The sequence below is a fragment of the Dipodomys spectabilis genome, unplaced genomic scaffold, assembly GCF_019054845.1.
Source record: "Dipodomys spectabilis isolate Male_0828 unplaced genomic scaffold, ASM1905484v1 ptg000291l, whole genome shotgun sequence".
NCBI lineage: Eukaryota > Metazoa > Chordata > Mammalia > Rodentia > Heteromyidae > Dipodomys > Dipodomys spectabilis.
Window position 1 is genome coordinate 308059 of NW_024870968.1, and position 23308 is coordinate 331366.

At 36.2% G+C, this 23308-nt stretch overlaps 1 pseudogene; it reads right to left on the reverse strand.

Annotated features, from left to right (window-relative positions):
• Window positions 1-2014: 2014 nt before the first annotated feature.
• The window catches only part of LOC122126923, a 68730-nt pseudogene continuing 47436 nt past the window's right edge, over window positions 2015-23308 (reverse strand).

A 23308-nucleotide genomic window follows, 5' to 3' on the forward strand; every position in this document is an offset into this window, starting at 1 on the left:
GGAGTTGCATGGGCATGAACCCACATTTCTGATGAAATAGGCCTGGATCCATGGATCACAGTCACTGGAGCTGGGGGTCCCTTGGTTTCCCAGTTATCTTCTGGTGGTTGTAGGATTGGAGCTGTGGACTTTGCCTCCTCATTTGGTGCTGTTTGTGCCAAAGCTACATGGAGCCCAAGGGATCTTCTGGTTCATCATGTAGTCCTTCACCTTCCTGCTCAGTGTGGGCCCAGATGTGGAATCTAAACCGAGATAACACCAATTTGAGGTAAGTGAGTCCCATACTTTCATTTCTGTCTTTTCCATTTTCTCCACTGACTCCCATGAGAGCCATCACAGATCAGTCCTGTTTTGAATTATGTGGGCCTAGCCCCTCTGTCCGGGCCCCCACATCCTCTGCCAGCCCCCACAACCCATCCCACTGCGCTGATGTGCTATAGTGGACACAAGAGAAGGAAGGCCAAGGATGGAGTCTGCCCCACCTTTTCTTTGGGCTATGACCTGTGGAGCTTAGGGTTTGGGGACTGGCAGTTTAGATGCAGCCACCTTCCCCAACCAACTGAAATAAGGAGAACTTGTCTGAGGGCCTCGTCATCTTTGGCTGGTAGAATTCCATCTTCTTGGTCCACATCTTCTCAGGTGTCAGTGCCATCCCAGATGCCCTTGTTTTGAGATAATGGGCCATGTTACCCCTCCTTAGAAATGGATGATGGGCAAGGAGTTGTGTGAATTTGTGTTTACACGTTCACGCGAATGCACATACATGATGCCATATTGGGCTGGAGGTGCACTATAGAAGAGCTAAGAGAAGGCGGGCCTGTTCTTGGAGTCTGCCTCCTCTCCCTGCTCATCTTTTCTCCCAGCTATAACCTATGAAGCTTGGGGTTATGGGCCTGGAACTGGGGATGCTTCTGCCCTCCCCCAACCAATGCTTCTTCTGTTAGAGAGAGGTGCCTGGTGGCCTATTCTTCACCTTGTGAATTACCTTTGTTTGGTCTCTCCATGTAGGGCCATCCCAAATGCCCAAGATTCCAGGTAAATGGGCCTTTTTAACCATTTATGGGAATCAATCACAGATGTGGCATTGTGTGTGTGCAAATACAAGGTTGAGGAAGGCACCTATGTATGGCTGAATTTGACCCTTCTTGTGCTATTGAGGGCCCAAGGGAATGAAGCCTCAGGATGGAGTCTTTCATGCCTCCCAAGGTATGGTCTGTGTAGCCTGGGATTGTGGGCTTGCTGAGGATGCTGCTGCCATTCACATCTAGTGTTTCACCTGCTACAGGGAGGTCCTGCATGGTGGCCTGTATTTCCTCACCTCACAGTCATCCATCTTCCTGGTCTGGGTGGGCCCAACTGTGGGTACCATGCACAGATGCCCTCATTTTGAGGTAAGTGGGTGTCCTTCTGCCTTAACCCTGAGGAAACCAAATCATTGGTGAGTGGTTGTATGCATGCATATGTACAGGTTATCACAGAATGCACATAAGTGGTAGCTGATTAGCCTGGCTATGTGCTATATTGGACCCACTAGAAGGAAGGCCAAAGCTTCGAGACTGTCCCAGCTATGGCCTATGTAGTTCGGGGTTGTGGGCTTGGAGTGCTGCTGCCTTCCCCAACCAGTGCCTCTCCTGCTAAATGGGAGGTCATGCCAGGTGGCCAGTTCTTCACCTTGCAGACTATTGTTTTGCTGGTTCCATCCTATAGACACAGGTTCTAGTACATCCCAGATGCCCAAGTATCAAGTGACCTGTTCCTCACATTGTGGGGACTGATTGCAGTGCGGTTGTATGTAACATTAGTGTGCGGCATACATTGCGTGTGGTCAGGTTTGCCTCTTCATGTGCTTTTGTGAGCAAAGAAGGAAGGCTAGGGATGGTTTTTCATGCTTCCCAGGCTATGACTTATGTAGCCCGGGGTTATGGGCCTGGACTTCAGATGCTGCCACTCTCCTCAACCAGTGTTTCATCTCTTAACAAGGCAATAATAACGAAGGGCTGCTTCAACTTCAGCTCTATAACCTCTTCGTGGTGTTGTGGGTCCAGTGGCAGGTGCCATCCCGGATATCTGTAATTTGAGGTAAGTTGCTCCCACCCATCCCCTTTGAAAAAAGAATCGTGTGAGAGGTTTTGCAGACACTCAAAGTAATGTACATACGTGGTGCCTCGGTCAGCCCACATATCTGCCCAGCTAATGCCTGTGTATCCCGGGATTATTGGTTTGGAGCAAGAGATGCTGCCACCATCTTCCCTAACTAGTGCTTCACCTGATATAGGGAGTTCATGCCTGAGGGCTTCTTGCTAATCTTAAGGAACTCTGAATTCCTGGTCTGTGTCAGGCCACAGCAGGTTCCATCCCACATGCCACCCCCTCCCCGCCATTTCATAAGTTAGACCTCTTCTGCCACTCTGTGGAAACCGAATCACTGGTGAAGGGTTGTGTATGTGTGTACATTCGTTCACAGTATGTACATGGTGTCAGATTGGACTGGTTTTGTATATTTTAGGACCCAATAGAAGGAAGGCTTGGGGCTTCCTTGACACAGGGGCTGCCTTGTGTCAATATTTAGCTATGCCCTGTATAGCCCAGGGTGTGGGATTGGAAGTGGGGATTCTGCCACCCTCCCAACCAGTACTCCTCCTGCTATAGGGAGAATATGCCCTGTGCCTTCTTCTTTGCCTCATGAACTAACCTGTAGGTCCAGGTGACAATGCCATTCCAGATGCCCTAGTTTCCGGGCAAGTAGAACCACTCCTCCTTTGTGGTGACTGTATGTGTGTCCACAACTTTGAGGAACACATGAACCTGTGGCCAGATTTTCCTACACAAGTGCTGATGCAGGCCCAAGAGAAGGAAGGCTTAGGGAGTAGGTCTTTCATGTCTCCCTTGCAGCATATGGCCTGTGTTGCTTGGGGTTAAGGGGCTGGAGCTCAGCACGTGGCTGCGGCCTCTAACCAGTGCTTAACCTGTTGCAGGGAGGTCACACAAGGTAGCCTGCTTTTCTTCACTTTGCGACCTCTTGCTTCCTGGTCCAAGTTAGCCCAGGTGCAGGTACATCTGCCTATGTCCTTGTTTCTTAGTAAGTGGCTCCACTCCCTGTTGGAACTGTGGGAACCCAGTTGTGAGATGATTTGTGCATGTGTATCCACACACTCACAGGAGGGTACAAATATGGTGTCAGAGTGGTCTGGTCATGTACTATATTGAACCCAGAAGAAGGGAGGCCACAGCTTAGCTAGCTAATATCAGTATAGCCCTGGGAAGCTTCCACTTCAAGATAAGTGGTTCCCCTCCCTCCATTGCCCTGTGGAAACTGAATTGTGGGTCAGGGATTGTGCATGTGTATACACATGTTCCCATGAAAACACTTATGTGCTTCTAAATTAGATTGATCATGTGTTTTATTGGACCCAAGAGAAGAAAGGCTAGGGTTGGAGACTGTAAAACATCCCTTCACAGCCCTGTGGAGCCCAGGTTATAGGCCTGGAAATTGGGATGTTGCTGGCCTTTCTAATTAGTGGTGCTTCTGCTAAAGGGAGGTCATACCAGGTGACCTGTTCTTCACCTTGTGGACTACTGTCTTTCTGGTAGGCCCATGTGCCAGTACACACTTTCACAGGAGGTCCCATATATGATGCTGGATAGGCCTGATTGTGGGCATATTGGGCCAGGACAAGGAATACCAGGGCATGGAGACTGCCCTGTGTCTATACCTCTCTAATGCCTGTGAACCTGGGGTTATGTGCCTAGGAGCTGGGCATGTTGCCACTTTCTGAACTTGTCCTTCACCTGGTACAATTACTTCATGTCCAGGACATGTTCTTCTTCTCTTAAAGGAACTCTTCATTCATGACTTGTGTCATCCCAGGGGCTGGTGTCATCTGAGATACACCCATTTTCAGGTAAAGATTGCCCCCCCTTCAGCCATCCTGTGGGAACTCATTCATGGGTTTGGTGTTGCTGGCATGTGTATACATGATTGCACCTATGTGGTACCAGTTGGACTAGAGGTAGGCTCTAGAGGGCGCAAGAGATGGCATGTTGGAGCTTGGAGTATATTCACTGCCCTTCCCAACTATGGCCTGTATACTGGGATTATGGGCCCTGAGCTGAGGATAGTATTGCCTGCCCCATGCAGTGCTTCACCTTCCACAGGGAGGTCATTCCTGGTATCCTGTTTTTCTTCATCTTGCAAAACTTCCACCTTTGTGATCTGTGATGGTCTGGTGCAGGTACCATTCTCAGATGCCACCAATTCAAGGGAAGCTGTTCCCCTCCTGCCTGACCCGTAGGAACTGACTTGCAAGGCAAGAGTTGTACATACACAAATTCCCATGAAGGCACGTGTGTGGTTCCAAATAGCCTGGCTGTGCCTGTGTGTGCACATGTTCATAGGAAGGTTAAGTTTGTGGTGCCAGATAGGCCTGGTTATAGGCTATATTGGAACAGGAGAAGGAAGGCCAGGGCTTGGAGACTACCCCACATCCATACTTGGGTAATGCCTGTGTAGGCCAGGATTATTGGCCTGGAGCTGGGTATGCTACACTCTCCCTAACGAGTCCTTTACCTGCTACAGTGAGCTCATGCCTGAGGGCCTCCTTCATTCACCTCCAGGAACTCTGTCTTTCTGGTCTCTGGGCCCAGAGGCTGGTGTCATTCAAGATACCACTATTTCAAAGTAATATTTGCCCTTCCTACCACCCCAAGGGAACCAAATTTTGGGTGAACTGATGTGGGCATGTATACACAGAAGTGCATGGATAAGGTGCCACATTAGACTAAAGGAGGGCTTTGGAGGTCACAAGATATGGCACGATGAAGATTGTAGTGTGTCTACCACCATTTTCAACTGTGGCATGTATACTGGAATTATGAACCCAGAGTTGAGGATGCTGCAACTCTCCCCATCCAGTTCTTCACCTTTCACAGGGAGATCATGCTCAGTGGCCTGTTCTTCACCCCATGGTCTATCATCTTGCTATTCTGGGCCTTTAGTAGACCCATGTGCCAATGCCATCCAAGAGGACCAAGTTCAAGGTAAGTGCATCCTCTTGCCCCTTCGTGGGAACCGATTGCTGGATGGGTTGTGTGGGTATGTGGTTTTGCTTGTGTGTGCACAAGTTTGAGGGACTGAGAATAAGATAATACCTAAACTTTCTATTTCTGCACCACACTGTATTATAGTGCAATAATGCAGGGGAAATGAATTAAATGTATAAGGTTTGGAAAAGAAAACCCAAATTGTAACTATAGATCAAAAATTGTTGTCTATACAGAAAATTCTATCAAGAATGACAATAGAGTTTAGTAATGTGACTCTATGTGAGATTAATATATCTACCTTCGTATATATCAGTTACTTGGTTGATTTTACTCTGTGGGGGTACCTGAAGGAACAAAACTATGCAAGCTATGGTATAAAGAAAATTGTGAATTAGCTACTTTTTAGAACAAGTGGACATTATTGCCTTGTGATTATCTCTTTCACATTATTAGGCAATTCTTTAGTGGAAAATTCTATGCTCAAGTTCCTATCTATTAGTGGAGCCCAAAGTTTTGTCTTCCACCTCCAAAACTAATATTGGTATTTGCCTGTAGTCCTATTTAGGGTGCTAAGTTTGATTTCTACACACTAGTTTATAGGTATTGTTACTTATATTTTTGTATTTGAATAATTTACTTGTAAATACATTACTGTTACCACAGGAAATGTCTTATGAAATCTAGACATCTTCTAAAGCAGGCCATTCTGAACATCTAGTTCAGTCTGCTTTACAAAAACTGTAACATTTTTTAAAATGTCTGGAAGTAAAATCCAAAACATGTTAATGGTTTTCTTATAATAACTAATAGGTAATTTCTTTTCTCATATATATATATATATATATATATATATATATATATATATATTCCATGTCTTATATTCTTGATCTCATTTCACATTATAAAGAAGAAACAATATGCTGTATTTCTAACGAAAGTTATATGCAGAGCAGGTTTTTAAAAAGTGAAAAATATTTTTAAATATTTAAATCTTGACAAAATCACAAAAGAATATCAAGCATACAACTATTTTTCAAATACTATCTTAATTCAATTTCCTAAAAATCCTATAATTTAAATATCATTATCTCTGTTTTTGCAGAAGAAAAGACTAAGGCTCAGAAAGGTTAAGTAATTAGCTCAAGTGACAGAGCTGGGATTTGAGTCAGAATACTGTTCCAAGACCAGTGCTTTTTCCATTGAACCATGCTGTGTCCCACCAGAGAGCATTTTCACTTACCACCTGCCAGTTCTAATTAAGAGAAAGTAATTAAAGAGTTCTCCACTACTGACAACAATATTAAAACTTCTAGCAATTTAAAGAAATGTTCATATAAACAGCTCTTTATCTCCTGGAAGATACAATATGTAAACATAAACTACAAACTGTTCTAGAAAAAAAGATACCAATACAACAGGTACTTTTTCAAACCATAGTTAATTGTATTATATTTAACAAGGCATCAAGCATTAAAATGTTGTTTAATGACCAATATACTTCTATGAATATTCAACTTCCCTTTGTACAACCACTTAATAACTTTTTTAAAAAAGAATGTTTATTTCAACTAGACTAATAACAATACAAACTCAAGTAACAAAGGTATGTAAAATAAATTGGCAAAAAAATTAAAATAACAGGTAAAGTAAAAATGCAATTTCATACACCCCTTTAAGGAGATAATATAATTGATTAGAAGCTTATTGTAAACAATTAAGATATAAATTTTAAACTGTTTGGGGCTTTTAATCTAATAATTCTTCATCAAAGAGTTGATCATGACAAACTAATCATAGCTGTACAAAGTTCTACTATAGAAGTGTGCATCTTAAGCTAAGAGCAAATAAGGGAAGAAATCTGAAATTGATCTATATCTATGATATAAATTTGAGTCATAAATTAATGTATATTTTAGAGGTTTTCAGATTCTGAGGGGACGGGAAAATTGTTGTGTTTAGCCAGTAGAAATAAATTCTGGTAATTGTACTGTATATTTCTAAAGTGCTAAAAGATTATATATAGATATTGTTGCCACAAAGCAATGGTAAGTACATGAGGTGATAGAGATATCAGTTAGCCTGACTTAATATTTCCACATATATACATATATCAAAATATTATGCTGTACCCCATAAATGTATAGAACTTTTATCAATTAAAAGAAAAAGGGAGAATATTATGTACATTAAAAAACTTAATTATACATTTTAAAGATAACATTAATTCACATAGAAATAAATTCTTGGCATTCTAAAATAACAAAATATATAACAATATCATTATGTTTTCATTAATATATATTGGGTTATATTCCTGCTTGGGAGGTTAAATTTGATCATTAATTTTTTTATTCATGCACATTATTTGTAGAAAAGAAGTCTCACTGTGGTATTTTACAAATGTATATATTGCACATTGATCAGATTCATTTCCTCTTTTGCTTTCTCTCTGAAAATACAAAATCTACAATAATATACATCATTTTAACAGTATACATATCTGGTAATATAACGAGATTATTTTATTTTTTATTTTTCCAAACTGAATATTTATATATATATTTATAAAAAGTAAAGAAAAAGAAAGATAAACATAAACTCCTATAGGTTGGTAAACATATTCATAATCTACTATTTTGGGGGGTGTCCGGTCATGGGGCCTGAACTCTGGGCCTGGGTTGTGTCCCTCAGCTCTTCAGCTCAAGACTAGCACTCTACCACTTGGGCCATAGTGCCACTTCCAACTTTTTTTCTATTTTGCTTATGTGATGCTGAGGAATCGAAACCAGGGCCTCATGCATGCAAGGCAAGCGCTCTACCACTGAGATACCTTCCAAGTCCCTTCATAATCTACTATTATGTGATATAAACAAGTTAGAAAACTATGTATTTTGTAAGAAAATTACATATATTAGGTTAAAATTTAAAACTACTGGCATAAATCACTTTCACTTAAAAGCAGCTATTTCAAATAATTTAATTGAATGCATACATGTTTAAATTTTTACTGTAAATGTTGATAGTATTCTGTGAACACTATGGGCCAGGAGACCCTAAGCAAGCTGAGCAAATTCTCTTAATTTTCTCAAAAACCATGGAGGCCAGGCACTGGTAGCTCTTGCCTGTAATCCTAGCTATTCAGAAGGCTGAGATCTTAGGTTTAAAGTTCAAAGCAAGCCCAGGCAGGAAAGACTTTGGGACTCTTATCTACAATTAACTACCCAAAAAGCTGAAAGTAAAGCTGTGGCTCAGGCCAACAGTTCAAGCCCAAGACCAACACACACACACACACACACACACACACACACACACACATACACACACACACACACACTGGAAATAATAACAATACTGACACTACCTACCATGCAGGACAATTTAAGAATGGAATAAGATAATGCACACAGAGAAAGGGGGAAGTGGCTTGCACATGACTCATGTCAGTCTATGTAATGTGATGGTAGGAAGGTAGATAGGAAATCCAACCTCCTAGATCTATCATTTATGGCTGTGCAAGTTATGTAACTTCTCCACACCTCACTTTTTTCATCTAAAATGTGATTAAAAACTCTACAGGCTTATGGAGATTATGGGATAATTGTTTATGAGATATTTAGCATAATGTGGCGAACAGTAGGTTCTCAATAAATTTTTGCTACTTTATTATTAGCATTATTAGTATTGAGATGCTAGAGTAAATATACAATAATTGCTTTATCATTATATACCAACAATGGGTTAGTTATATTAAATGAGGCTGCATTATAGAGGCTGTATTATCCTTCTTTTATTTTCTTGGATTTAGTTCAATTCCAGTGCATATAACCTCACTAGTTAAAAATCCTTAAGCATTAAAATCAAAAATAAGAATTCTATGCTTTATACCAATATTTTCAAAACAGTACTGTAGCCATAATTATATTCATGAACTTCTCTAAACAATGAGTATGCTCTTTTCCCTTCTAAATACCATGACAAATACATGGAAAAGAGAGCAACTCTTCCTAACCAAGCCTCCCTCATCTTAAAACATGCACTTATATGAGAACTGGAAAAACCTATATTCAAACCCTCCCATAATCCAAAAGATATATGGTTTCCAAAGTCCAAAGAGCAAAAAATAAAACTTGGAAAATAACTAGATTGGAAGAAAGGATTATGTTTTTAAGTAAGTTATTACTGGAAAATTTCTTTGTTTCTAACCAACATACAAAGCCCACTTTTACATTTTTTAATACATGTAGTGTACACTTGTAATAGAGGATAAAGTCTTGTTCCATCCTCAGAAACTCTTATAGAATAAAATTTTTCACCTTGGGATCTGTTCTCTATTCAAGAGATATGCATTAATTCCCATAAGACTCACAAAAAGGAAGGAAATAAGCATTATGTAAGGAATGTTCTCCTACATTAACAGCTTCTCCAAGAGATTGGTTTTTGTCAGCTTCCTCACTGGAGTGCAACTCAAGTCTATAATTCAACTCCTGTAGTTGCTGTGCCTGTTCATTCAACAGCACTTGTGCCTGCATTATTGAGTTCTTCACATGCACTTTCAAACTTCTCATGGGTGATCAATTTCTTGAAGAGAAAGGAAAAAAATCAATTGTAAGCTAACTGCATTGCTACATCATTTAATCTTCAGAACTAAAATTGCTAAAGAACATAACATTTCTAAGACAAAATATATAAACAGGTATAATATATATATATATATATATATATATATATATAAAGTGTGTGTACGTGTGTACGTGTGTGTAATGAAAGTGATCAGAAGACATACTACAAGCTGTGTCCCTTCCCAACATTTGTTAGATCTTATATAGTCATCATTTTACTCCCTCTTACTACCTGCTTTACCTCATACTCTCTTATTAAAACTGGACTCTATTTTCAAATCATTAACTCTATAAGCCTCCTCTCAGCACTCAAACTCTACTCTACTTCATAACATTCCTCTATTTCTAGGGTCTTGTAAACAGATATATTTATTCCATTTTTTTCCCCAAATACCTAGGTTTGAACTGGGGTCTCCCACTTGCTCAGCTTAGAAGTAGAGCTCAAGTGGTATAGCCATAGCTGTACTAACCCATTTTCAAACAGAATATGTAAATAATGTGCATTTTATTGTGCTTCAAACATTTACATGTTTTGGTCATTAAGGTTAGACAAATTGAACATATCTTTGGAAAAGAAACTTGATTTCATACTAAATAATGTATTGCTCAAATTTTCAATATAGGGAAAGCAAAAAAGCAATACCTCTACCTAACCATCTGGCTCCTCAATTGCAAACATTTCAGAAGAGAAATTTGGAGTGGGGGTGGGGATTGGGAAGGAAGGAGTCCATCCTATGTGAAGAACTTTGAATTATTTTTAAAATCAAATAATAAATTAAAAAACAGACATCACCACTGCCATAGGTTTCTAAGTTTAAATATTTACAGAGTGCTTGAATTCATTTAATTGCATTTGGAGATCCTGAGCTTTGTCAAGCTCCTTTTTCATTTCATTGACATTTTATTTGAATTCTGTAGCCTCTAATTGCAGTGAGCGGCGCTCCACTTCTGCTGCATACAGTCTTTGTGTAAATCCAAATATTGGCTTTTGTAATGATGCTGTGCTTTTCTGTTGTTAAACAAGAGCAATTTTCAAGCAGTAACTGCAGATTTACTAAAAAATCAATAGCAACGATCATTTAACTAAATTAAATGTAACTTAAGATTGCACAAAAAAGAGTTATTACTAAAACATATGGACAAAAGCTTTTTTATGTGACCAATATATGAAATATGAAATTAACACCTAAAAGATATCATCTAGCTAGATGATATCTAGAAAACAGAACTGACAATTTTAGGTCTTGTATAATTCTGCCACTGTGCACTTCTAGGAAACAGTATACTTAGAATTAATGCCAATATTTATTCAGAATGACTATTATTGTAATAGAATTTAACATGAAGACTAAGCATGGTGGTTTTTGCCTATAATCTCAGCTACACAAGAGACGGAGTTAGAAGATCATTGTTGGAGGCTAACCCTAGCTGGGCATGCTCCTAAAATTCCAGCAAAAAGGACTATAATCTGATGCTGGCCCTGGACAATATCCTATCCAAAAGAGAACTAAATTAACAAAGATAGAGTCTAAGCACTGTGGAGTCTGAGCATTGAGGGATATGGTTCAAAGCCAGCCTGTGCAAGAAAGTTCATGAGACTTTTATCTACAATCTATCACCAAAAAAGCCAGAAGTAGAGCTGTGGCTCAAGTGGTAGAGTGCCAGCCTTGAGCAAAAGAACCTCAGAGACAGAGCTCAGGCCCTGAGTTCAAGCTTCAGTTCTAGCACAAAAAAAGATGGAGGCATAGCTCAAGTGAGGCATTTGCCTAACAAGGCACTTCCGAACTCCTGGAAAGAAGAAAGAAGAGAGGAGAGGAGAGAGAAGAGAAGAAAGGCGGGAGGGGAGGGAGAGGGAGATGGAGAGAGAAAGAGAGGGAGAGGGAGGGAGAGAGAGAGGGAGAGAGAGAAAGAAAGAAAAAAGAAAGGAAGGAAGAATGAAAAGGAGAGAGAAAGAAAGAAGGGAAAGAAGGAAGGAAAGAAAGAAAGAAAGAAAGAAAGAAGGGAAAGAAGGAAGGAAAGAAGGGGACAGATAAAGAGAAAAAAGGGGAAGGAGAAAGAAAGGAAGAAAGGAAGGAAGGAAGGAGAGAGAAAGAATGGAAAGAAGGAAGGAAGGAAAGAAAGAGAAAGAAGGGAAGGAAGGAAGGAAAGAAAGAAAGGGACAGATAAAGAGAAAAAAGGGGAAGGAGAAAGAAAGAAAGAGAGAAAGAGAAAGAAAGAAAGAAAGAAAGAAAGAAAGAAAGAAAGAAAGAAAGAAAGAAAGAAAGAAAGAAAGGAAGAAAGGAAGGAAGGAAGGAAGGAAGGAGAAAGAAAGAAGGGAAAGAAGAAGGAAGGAAAGAAAGAGAAAGAAAGAAGGGAAGGAAGGAAGGAAGGAAAGAAAGAAAGGGACAGATAAAGAGAAAAAAGGGGAAGGAGAAATAAAGAAAGAAAGAAAGAGAAAGAAAGAAAGAAAGAAAGGAAAGAAGGAAGCGGGAGAGAGGAAGAGAGAAAGAAAGATGGAGAAAGGAAGAATATCAAAGAAAATCTAAATATCTTCATGTACAACTAGTTTAAACTCTAAATCCAATACAAAATTAAATCTAAAAATCCTAAAATCATTATTAAATGAAAGTTTGTACATACCATAATGGGCACATGGCCACGCAAACCATACTTCAGGGCAAGGGTATTTACTTTATGAAGTCCACGAGCCAGCCTTTGAACAAGGGAATCTTTTTCTATGTATGTAATAACTCTGTTATTGCACAGAGGAATACTTTCCATTGCTAGACTGATTTTATCCATGAGTTTTGCAAAAAATTCTTGGCTGCATCTATGAGTATATGTCGACAAATTCTGGAATTTCGATCTTCAAAAAGAAAGCACCAAAATAAGAATTTTCTATGTTGACTAAACAATACTGCTGATAATAATATGAAAATATTTTTTCAATTATGTAGTTTCTATTCATGTATATCCATTTAAAAAGTTATCTCTCACATTAATTTTACCATTAAGAGAACAAGATAATTCATCTACAAAACAATATAATATAATAAATATAATAAATTCTGCATGAATTTATTAGGCACTTCACATGGAATATTATGAAACTAAATATTCCTATCTCTTTGTTCTAAAACTTTATTTACAACTTTATTTGCTACTTCTATTAACTTGGTACCTTAATGCTATACTATTTATATTCTCAGGCAAGGAAACATAATTTGTCTTATTCCAAAGCAATTAAAATTTAACAACTACTATTATTTATTTCCCCACAGGATTTTGTAATCATCCTTTCATGTAACAGATTTGAGGTCCCAGTATATCCAACATGACCTGCTTACTGCTACATTCCATCAGGTCTGTAATTAATATTTATGATTAATAGGGATAAATAAAATTTTCAAGTGTTTTTCCTACTAATTGGTATTCCAGATAATGGTTAATAGGTTTATTTGTGACTTTATAAAAGTTATGTAATTTAGTTTTCCCACTGCTATACAGGTTTTAATATGTCATTACTTGTCTTATGATATTATCCATGTATAACAACAAGCATGGAGACTATTTGGATTTAGTACTATGCTATTTCATATTTTAACAGCTTCTACTGTTTTACCATAGCTTTATATCATAGATTCAAAAAGGAAACTTCAGTTTTACAAAGTAAAACTATCCTTTTTGTATTTTTCTAAGGTTATGTAAGGTACAACCCTAAAGAACAACAACACTAACTGAAAAGGTGATCAACCACTGGCTTTCTATTGTATAAGGAATTTCCTTACAATGACTGCATTCTAAAATTTGAATTTTATTCCTAAATTCCTTTTTTCTTCAAATTTCCTTTATTTCTCAATGTATAAAAGGAAAGGTTAATTTTACAATTTATGTAGCAGTCAAAATTTGAAAACCACATTGCTTTAGAGATATACATAAAATTTGTTATATGTAATAACTTCTATGTAAAATTTATTTCTATCAGTTATTAATGTTTTGAATTATAAGAATATATAAGCCTGCAAGCAGTGGCTCATGCCTAAATGCCTTACCTACTCAAGAGGCTCAGATCTGAGGATCTCTATTTAAAGCCAGCCTAGGCAGGAAAGTCCATCAGACTATTATCTCCAATTAGTCACCAAAAAGCCAGAAGTGGAGCTATACTTCAAATGTTAGAACACAAGACTTGAGCAATAAAACTCAAGGACAGTGCCCAGACCCTCGTGTGTATAAGTACACACACACACACACACACACACACACACACACAGATAAAATGAATGTACAATAAGTTTAATTCTATATCCATTTGTTATACAAACATATTCTCTGATAATTACATAGACCACAGAAACAGAATGCTTAATTAAAATACAAGTTCTTAAAATCAGATTTCATAAATAAATGAATAAATAGAATTTAGAAGCCTAATTATATAACAAACAACATACAATGAAGAACAATCAAATTAATTACTACAATATAAATAATTTACTTTTCAATGAATTTGTGGTAAAATTTATTATATGTATAACATTGAAAAATCATTTGAATATACATGTATATCTGTTTCTCTCAAGTTTTATGTCTTTTCATCGTAAACTCTTTTATCTTCAATATGCACATTTATAAGTACTTTATATATTTTTGTATTAAATTTCTATTTATTTTCATAATTGTTACAATACTGAACTCATAAATGGACTCAATACTGAGAAATTATTAGTAATTTCTTTTAAATAAACAGCATAATGGCTTGTTTTAGAAAAACAATATTTATGAAATATAAAACAGTAAAAATTTCAAAAATATAGAGGCATTAAAAGTAGAATCTAACGTTGAAAGCCATGAAATTTATCAAGACATATTGTATTCATAAATTGCTTTCTTAAATGGCAAATCTTTTGTACAAATACTTCACAGTAACAAAAAGTAAAGAAAAAAAAAACAAGAAAAATAACAGACAACCAAAAGGAATTTTTTAAAAACCAACTAAAACTTAAAAGTAAAAAAATTAACAACTACAATTAAATTTTCATGAAGTTTTTTTTTTAACTATATTGCAGGAATGTATTTGTAGGGACACTGATTACTATAAAAGTCGTCTTTTAAATGATAATATAATCCCAGGAAACATTCTTTCAAATTTGTAATAAGTTTGTAAAGACAGGTACTCTAAGTTCCAATGAATTATAGTAAGAGTACTAAATAACTTCTCCTTTAGGAGGGAGTATTTTTATTGCTTTAACTTTTTATTACTATCTTTAAGTAGTTGTACAAAGGAGTTTCCATTTAGCAAAGTAGTTTATGAATATAATACATCTAGATTAATGTCACCCCTTTTATCATTCACCCAGTTATCTTCATCCTGTCCTTCCATAACTCTTCTTAATTTTGTAGGATATATACTGGTTTCTTTTCTGCATTGTACCCATCTTTCCTCTTCATTCAACTTCCTCTTTACTGCTATCCCTAGCCCACCTTTTTGAGTACCCACTTCTCGGTGTTTTATTTTGCTGAACATTGATATTGGCTTTCTAAGGAATTACCCTGTTGGAAATCACCCTTGAATCTACAATATTTCATCTGATACATTTGTATGCACTTGCATACCAACCAATGTATTTACTTACGGGTTTGTAAGCTAAATCTAGCTTCCATATATAAGGGAAAACATGGATCTTTTGTCTATCTGGGTCTGACTTATTTCACTTAACATAATTTTTTCCAAGTACTTTCATTTCCTTACAAATGTTATAGTATCATCCTTTCTAATGGATGAGTAAAATTCTGTTGCGTATATACATCACCTTTTCTTGATACATTGAGGACAACTGTGCTGTTTCCATACCATAACTCTGGTGAACAGTGCTGCAATAAACATGGTTGGTGCTGATGGCATTACTGTATCCTGGTTTGTAATCTTTTGGGTAAATACTCAGGAATGGAATTGCTTGATCATAGGATAGTTCTATGTTTAACCTTTTGAGGAACCTCCACACTGCTTTTCATCATGGTTGAACAAGTTCACAGTTCTATCCCAGTTGGTCATTTTCTCACCAGCATCTGTTACTGCTTTTTTTCTAGATAATGGCCATTCTAACTAAACCAGCACTACAGAAGATGCTCAGATATCCTACACACAGAAAAACAACATGCACTCCAAAGTGGTTGAACAACTTTACACTCCCATCAACAATGCAGTAAGGTTCCGTTTTGGCCACATCCCCTCCAACATCTGTTGTTATTGTAGTTCTTGATTATAGCCGTTCTAACTAGGGTGAGGTGGAATCTCAATGTTGTTTCGATTTGCATTTCTTTTATGGCTAGAGAAGTCCAGCATTTCTTTATGTGTCTATTGGCCATTCTTATTTCCTCTTCAGAGAAGTCTCTCTTTAAGTGTTAGCCCACTTATTAATGAGGCGGTTGACTCTTTGAGGATTTGTGGTTGGGGGATTTTAATTTTGTGAGTTCTAAGTATATTTTAGATATAAGGCCCTTGTCCATTATATGGCTAGTGAAGATCGTCTCCCAATCCGTGGGCTTTCTATTGATTTTGCTAGCTATGTCCTTTGCCATGCAGAAGCTCTGCAGTTTCATGCAATCCCATTTTTTCCAAACTTTCTTTGATTTGTTGTCTTTCTGGGTCTTTATTAAGAAAATTTCATCCTGTGCCAAGGAGCCCTAGAGCTTTTCCTATTCCTTCCTGTAATGTTTTCAGGGTGTCTGCTTTGATTTCAAGGTTTTTGATCCATTTGGAGTTGATTCTGGTGCAATATAACATGCTCTCAGTTTCTGCTGAAAATGAATATAAGCAATGATGACAAGAAAAACTATAGATCTTCTATAAAGGTACATTTAAATTCTTTTTAACTTTGTGTTTTCCCCCTATGAATTACCCCCTGTTTTCACTGTATTTGATTTTGGTACCCTGTGTACTGTATATGCATTTGTCTGAATTAGGGAAAGGAAGGGAGCAAAAACATGGTGAGACAAAGAACAAAGGGAGAGCCAATGCAACAGTGTACTCAAGGAAATATGCTGGAAATGATCTGTATAACTTGGGGGGTAGGATGAGAGAAAGGGGGAGAAAAATGAGGGAGGGAGTAACAAGTTTGACAAGAAATGTACTCACTAACTTACATATATAACTGTAACCCCTTTGTATATCACCTTGACAATAAAATGTAAATGTAAATTATAGAGCTGAATGCCAGTGGTTCACCCCTGTAATCCTAGCTACTCAGGAGGCTGAGATCTGAGGATCACATTCATAACCAGCCTGGGCAGGAAAGTCTGCGAGACTCTTATCTCCAATTAACCACCAGAAAACCAGAAATGGCACTGTGACTCAAGTGGTACATTAAGTTGAAGAGCTCTGGGACAGTACCCAGGCCCAGAGTTAAAGCCCCATGACCAAAAAAAAAAAAAAAAAAAGACTGAATTATTTTAAAAAATTAAAAACTATTATGTTATTCAGGATTTCCAATATAATAATCTATGTAACCATTCCTCTTGAAGTTTATTAGCAGAAAAATGCTTGTTCCATATATTTTTCTCATCATGAGGGTATTCACTGGTATCTCACTCCATATGACAACTTTGGGGTCAGTCACATGCAGTCCTGCTGGGAAAGCTTGTGGCAGGTCATCAGTTGGTCCTGCACCACTTGTGATTTATTTTCTTTGACAGTTCATTCTTCTTTCTGTCAGACTGCTCTTTTTGCTTTCTTTGCAGCCACCCCTTGGTCTCCTCACTGTTGTCTCTGGCACTAGTTCAAAACAAAGCACATTACTAAGCCAAAACCTGCTGAGTCGACTTTTCAACTGTGCTGAAGATCATGTGACATTCATCCTCCCAAATAACAATTCACTGTGTGTAATATGTTCCTAGTTACCATGCAGCTTCGAGGCCTAGGCCTCAGAAGAGTTTCATAACTACTAACAATACAGGTTATCTTGTCTCACTGGGAAAGACTTAGCAATATTTTTCTTCATAGAAATTTAATTATTTCAATGGTCACTTTCTTCTTTGCTTTTTGAACACTTAAAGCTTATTTTGAAGAAGACTCACTTTTCCTTCCATGTTCAGCTTAGTTAACTAAAATAAGCCTTAACCAATATAATGATTTTATGGCCTTCAATTTATAAAAAAGAAAGATAAACACTAAAACTGCTGTTTCTAATCTTTAGCTAAACACTTTTGTTTTGCCTACTAATTGTATTTAATGTAATTACTTCATATGCTAATTTGACAAAATATAACTAGACAAACTCTTTAATTTTTTTATTTATTTATTTTATTTTTTATTTTATTTTATTTTTTTAATTTAATTTTATTTTATTTGTGAACATACTGTACAGAGGAGTTACAGTTACATGGGCAGGATAATGCATACATTTCTTACCAAGCATTGCAGCCTCCTCCTTTGTTTACCCTTCATATCCCTTCCCAGCCTCCTCCCTCCCCCCCTAATCCCAATCCTTCTCCTTCCCCCCCCCCCAGCACCAACGTTGTAAAGCTCGTTTTGGACATGACAACTTGTACTTCTCATTGTTACAACAGGTCCACCTGTATCCTTAAACAACTGGTTTTTCCCCATCTCCTCCACAAGTTATACTGACATCAAATATAGTGAAAGCAGGGGTTATACTGTGGGGGAGGGACATATGAAGAAATGTTCAACATCCCTAGCCATAAAAGAAATGCAAATCAAAACAACATTGAGATATCACCTCACTCCAGTTAGAACGGCAAAAATCAAGAACTCTAACAACAACAGATGCTGGAGGGGATGTGGACAGAAAGGAACCTTACTTCATTGTTGGTGGGAATGTAAACTTGTTCAACCACTTTGGAAAGCAGTATGGAGGTTCCTCAAAAGACTTCACATAGAGCTCCCCTATGACCCAGCAATCCCACTTTTGGGCATTTACCCTAATGTTTACAAACAAGACCACACTAAAGCTACCAGCAAAACTCTTTAATTTTTAAAGCATGAATTATAAAACATTTTAATACCCAAGAAAACTATCAACTCACACATTAAACAACACAAATGAGATGATAAGTATAAGCATGAGCTTTCTCAATCAGCAAACTAAAAAGCTTCTTGACTACATCAAACACATATTTGTTTTTTAAAAGTTCCAAGAACACTTTACTCCCCTTAGAGAATGAAAACTAAATTATCTTTTTTTAATTAAGACTTTGGTTTGTACAATTCTTAAACTAAAAGACAGACTAAACCTAAATTTCCAATAGCTATTTCACATCATAAAGTATATTAACATTTAAATACAGCATATATTTAGTGACTTACACCACCTTTTATTAAAATGAAACATAAAACATGAAGATCAAGAAGTATCAGAGTCACTTTAACTTTAAAAATAATAGTATGCCTGTAGAGTTACAAAAACGTGAGACACTACTATGAGACACTACTGTAAGGCCATACTTAAAGAAAGAACAGTGACAGACAATTTCTTATTTTTTGTATCTGTGAAGTTGTCAATTCAACATTCACAATCTTTTTGATCTTTGAAACAAGCAAAGGATGCATACTGGTACCGCCCGAAGGCTGAATGTGTGGAGCCAAAACAGTGCAAGTGTTACCTCATTAGATGCATCTTCCAGCTTGTTCTAGTAATCTGTCAAGGTACGCCTCAAAGTCTCAAGGACAACTGAGAAGCTTGGAGGTTTATCTTTGTCCTTGTGAATGCCTAGAGAAAAATATAGGATGAAAACATATATCCTTAAGATGAAAACTTATATCCTTAAAGTCATATTGGCACAAAAACTTAGGAAACAGCAATAGAGATATTACAATGAGATTGAGTTGAGAAGACATTATGAAATATTGAACAGAATTTTATTCTCAGAAATATACCTGCTATGTACCAAGTACTAAATAAGTAGAAAAATTAAAGTTCATAGTATATAAAGTTCAAATTTATTGCTACTTACTACCTTATCAAGATTCATCTCTTTTTATTCCATATCTCCTAAGTAACAGCAGCTTTCATACATTCCTGTTATCCAATACTTATAAGAATAGTCTATACTAACACTGTTTGTATTATATATACTTACTCTGGTCCTTGTGTTTCTGATCAATCAGGCCTTTTATAATATTATTACATAATAATTTCTTTTTCTTTTTTTTAATTTTAAAGATACTGTACAGAAGGGTTACAGTTACATGAATGAGGTAATGAGTACATTTCCTATCCAACATTGTTACCCCTTTGTTTTTTCCCTATTATCCATATCTCACCTCTCCAACTCCTCTCTCGCACCCCCCCCCACCAGTGTAAAGTTCCTTTTCAACATAATGTCTTGTACGTTTCATTGTTATAATGGATCAACCTGTATCCTTGTTTCGGCATTTTGTTATTTCCCTTCCCCTCCCCAAATTAGAAAAATGTGTATAAAAGATGCAGGGCACCAGAATCAAATACAGTGACAACAGAGGACATACCATGGGGGAAGAACACACAAAAGAAAAAAAAATATATCACATAGTACACTAAAAACAACAGGGACAAAGGAAAAAACCTCTTGTGTCCCTATCTTGGGGTTCATTTCGCGTAGCACCATCTTATATGGTCATATTACATAATAATTTCTTAATCCTCAAGTATGTAATTTTCTATTTTCTTAATAAATATTTTAATATTTAAAGTTCTCAAGTTACAATGTAAAATAATAAATCTGCTATTATGAACATAAATCATGTTTCACCTAAAACCCTGAGGGTGATATTTGTTGTAAAAATAAGGAGTATTTGCATATTATGCCCTCAAACTACTTTATTATTTTAGTTTATTAAACTTAGTTGGGTTGTAAATTCAATTTGTTCAGATAGTCAAGGCCATATGGTCAAATAAAATTCAAAATATTATTCAAAAATAACCAAAAACTGAGTTTTTATACAAAATGAAAAATAGTTATTTTATTTTATTGCTCGTGTTAAAAGTATCAAATTTAGTTGTAAAATTTATGAAAATATTTTGTTTCCTTCTATTGTTTCTATTTTATAATCTAAATATTTTAATATACAAGAAACATTTTTAACAAAGATATTTTAAATATTTTGTAATTTATTCTTTCAACTATTCTACTGTTTTACTGTTTTCCTACTATTTACTAATTTTAAGACATTAAACATGTAGATGAGCATCAGTGCACTCTATCCAAGTACAGTTTACAATCATATATATTATATATATATATATATATATATATATATATATGTCAGTCGCCAGTCACCAGTAGCTCATGCCTGTAACTCTAGCTACTCAGGAGGCTGGGATCTGAGTATGGTAGTTTAAAGTCATTGCATTAGTATAGAATTTCATATATACAAGATGAAAGAGTTATGGAGATATAGGTCACAATAATGTGAATACACTTAATACTACTGAATTGTAGACTTAAAATGGTTAAATCAATTAATCTTATAGTCTATGTTTTTGCATCATAATAAAAATCATTAATAAATAATTTCAACTCTACATAAGGAGTGTATTTAATGGTAAAAATTCTTTGGCATAAAAGTTTATAGTACCTCACCAAGGATAGACCCATATCCAACCAAAAATCTTTGCCCAGAGTGAATAAATAAAGTATATGCAATGAAATAAGCAAGTTATTAAACATAATGTATGACCATGTGGTCAAGAGGAAAAGGACTAAATAGATATAAGAATTTCTCCTGTAGTATATATATATGTATATATATATATATATATATATACATATATATATATATATATCCAAATATTCTTTAATTTTGTTTTAGTCTTTATTGAATATTAAGATGTCTTGATAATAGTTAACAGCTGGTTGTGATATCATACCTATAATCCTAGCACTGAGAAGTACAAGGCAGGAGTATCATAAATTCAAGATCAACATGGGATACATAGTAAGATCATGTCTAAAAAAAATTTTTAATGACAATGTAACTCAGTTTTTAAGTTATAAGAAATGCAAAGGGAAGCATGACTCAGTTAAAAGAAAAATGAACATCAACAAATGGATAGAGGGCTATCCACTGATGCTCTTTGAAAAGAGGTTTTATGTCTTCAATTGAATAAGGAATAGATGCTTCATGTTAATCAGAAACATAATTTTCCTATTATTTATTTGGAAATGAAATGGTTTTAAAAGGTATAGATGGAAAATTGATAAAGAGACTGCAATGGTGATACTACACAAATTTTGCTAAACTAGAATGTTTCACAGTATATACTCTTCTAATATGTTCCAAGTCACAGCTGGCCAAAATAAAAATTAGAATAAAAATAAAAAAAGAAACAAAATATCCAGGCACCGGTGGCTCATGCCTGTAATCCTAGCTATTCAGGAGGCTGAGATCTGAGGATCATGGTTCAATACCAGCCCAGGCAGGAAAGTCTGTGAAACTCTTATCTCCAATAAACCACTAGAAAACCAAAGGGCCTTGTAGCTCAAGCAGTAGAGCATTCGCCTTGAGCTGAAGAGCTGAGGGATAGTGCCCAAGCCCAGAGTTCAAGCCCCACGACCAAAAAAAAAAAAAAAAAAAGAAACAAGCAAACAACTATAATTTTCTAAAAATTATGATTATAGGAAATGGAAGATAAATATAGACGTTCTGATAGATTCTAGCTAATATATTCACTATATCCATAGTTCAGGCCAGTTCCATCTGTCTTAATTATTTCCACTCTTCATCCAGTTTTCCTTCCAATTACTTCATTCATGAAGAGTGGCCACAAGTCTAGTGTTGAAGGCCAAGAAGGAAGTCTTTTATAGATTCTTTAGCAACTCTCTTTCACAGCAGGAATAGACTACTAACTTTGCTTTAAATCTAACTTACCCACCCATGCCATGGTTAATCATATTTCTCTAAACCTCCAACTTTCTTCTCTAGATCTTACTTCCTTAGCTCCTTTCACAATTGCAATACAAAAAATTTCTTAACTATTATTATTAATTTAATTCTCATCTCTTTTAAAGAAAAACTTGAGATTTTTTTTTTCTTAGTGAAAGACTTTTGTTCTCTTAGGTAACATTTTTTATGGAGTTTTTTCTTTGTTTTTTGGCTGTCCTGGAGTTTGAACTCAGGGCCTGGGTGTCATCCCTGAGCCTCTTTGTGTTCAAGCTAGTGTTTTACCATTTGAGCCACAGCACTACTTCCAGCTTTTTCTGAGTGGTTTATTAGATATAAAGAGCCTTAGGTACTTTTCTGCCCAGGCTTGCTTCAAACCACATCCTAGGATCTCAGCTTTGTGAGTAGCTAGGATTACAAGTATAAGTCACTGGTGCCCAGCTAACATTGTGTTTTTCCTTTACACTTATAATAATTTTTTACTCTTTTCCTTTACATAACTGTATTCTCCTTCTATATTCTGCCATTCAAATCACAAATCTGATTTCAGTGTCCTTGCCATATATAGTCTCTCACAAATTTTAAGCCTATTATCCTATATTCAGTTTACTTGTAATCTTTCTTAGCTTATTTTTTTATGAGTTTAACCCCCTATTAGTAAAATGTGTATTTTCTTTTTTTGTTATTATCTTTAAGTGGTTGTACAAAGGAGTTGTCATTTAACAAAGCAATTATGAATGTAATGTTTCTTGATCAATGTCTTGATCAATGTCTTGTGCAATCCCTTTCA